At 53.6% G+C, this 1145-nt stretch overlaps 1 protein-coding gene across 1 annotated transcript in view; it reads left to right on the top strand.

The window, feature by feature from the left end:
• Positions 1-869: 869 nt before the first annotated feature.
• Positions 870-1145, top strand: part of KATNBL1 (katanin p80 subunit B-like 1) — a 38873-nt gene continuing 38597 nt past the window's right edge. Inside the window, exon 1 of the mRNA XM_004687953.1 lies at positions 870-997. The gene's annotated coding sequence lies outside the window, so the exon portion shown is untranslated. The remainder of the gene's footprint in view (positions 998-1145) is intronic.

The raw sequence follows: 1145 nt of genomic DNA, 5'->3' as shown, positions 1-1145 counted from the left end.
AGGGATGTAGATCCTTTGAGGAACTGCTCTGTCAAACACACTGTTTGATTAGCTTTTGCAAGGGGTAAGAAGCCCACCAAAGACAAACTTGCTCCTGTCAAAACTTGGCAATCTTGACCAGTGACTCACTTTGATGATGGGTAGATTCTGGTTCCACTAAGATGAAAAGAATGACCCTCAGTAATTAAAATGCACCTCGGGAACAGATCCCTCCTCTCCTTGCATACTATAGTGTTCTCCTCAAAGAGACTTGGATCCCTGATCCTGAGGATAGGATCTGCATTGTATACACTTTTTGTGTTCTTAGAGGTCTAGCACACAAACTGGCACATATTAAGAAGGAAAAAATAATAGCTAGCCATTATGTATTTCCCATGTGCCAGACACATTCCTGTAAGCATTTGCTAGAATTAGCTCATTTTATCAACATAAGACAGACACTTTCATAATTTCCACATTCCAGAGAGGAAACCAAAGTACACAGGTGTTTATATGACTTGTCCAAGGTGACCAAACTCCAGTCCATTTAAATACCTTGCCCTGGTGCATTTAAATGGGAGAAAGTGAATAAATCTCTCCCTGAACCGTCTTTTCACAACAGGTTGTTAGCACATCCCGGCACAACACTTAAGGCATGATCTGTCTTTCCACACTATCATTAACGCAGGGTCATTCTTTGACTTATCCGCCCTCAGTTCTATTACTTGCCACATCAAAGCAAGGCGGCCCACGTACCTGTGGCCGCCAGGGGGCGCTGTGCCCACACAGTTCTCTTCCCCCTCCCTCCAGTCCTGTGAGACTCCGAAGGGCGGAGCCAGCGTTGGGCGGAGCCAGCTAGGCGTCTCTGGGGGAAGCTATCCCGGCGGGCCGCGCGCGCGGCCGCGTTTGAATGGCCCTGTGTGGGGTTCGGCCCGGGATCTCGGGGACGCCCTAGCTGCCGGGCGCAGTTCGTCACCGGCAGCGCTGGGCTGAGGCGCCGCGGTACCATGAGGCGCCGGTAAGTGACCGCGGGGCCTGTGCTAGCGCCGCGCCCGCCACTGCCTTGCGTGGGTAGGGCTTCTCTCTGGGCCTGGCCGCGCCCTGGGCCCACCTGCAGGCCCCGCGGCGGACTCGGCTCGGCCTGACCCTCGGCGGGGCCTCCCGGG

The sequence above is a fragment of the Condylura cristata genome, unplaced genomic scaffold (genome assembly GCF_000260355.1).
Source record: "Condylura cristata isolate star-nosed mole 26May11 unplaced genomic scaffold, ConCri1.0 scaffold00023, whole genome shotgun sequence".
NCBI classification, from domain to species: domain Eukaryota; kingdom Metazoa; phylum Chordata; class Mammalia; order Eulipotyphla; family Talpidae; genus Condylura; species Condylura cristata.
The sequence above is the reverse complement of the archived record's forward strand: the minus strand, read 5'-3'. Positions and strand labels throughout refer to the sequence as shown.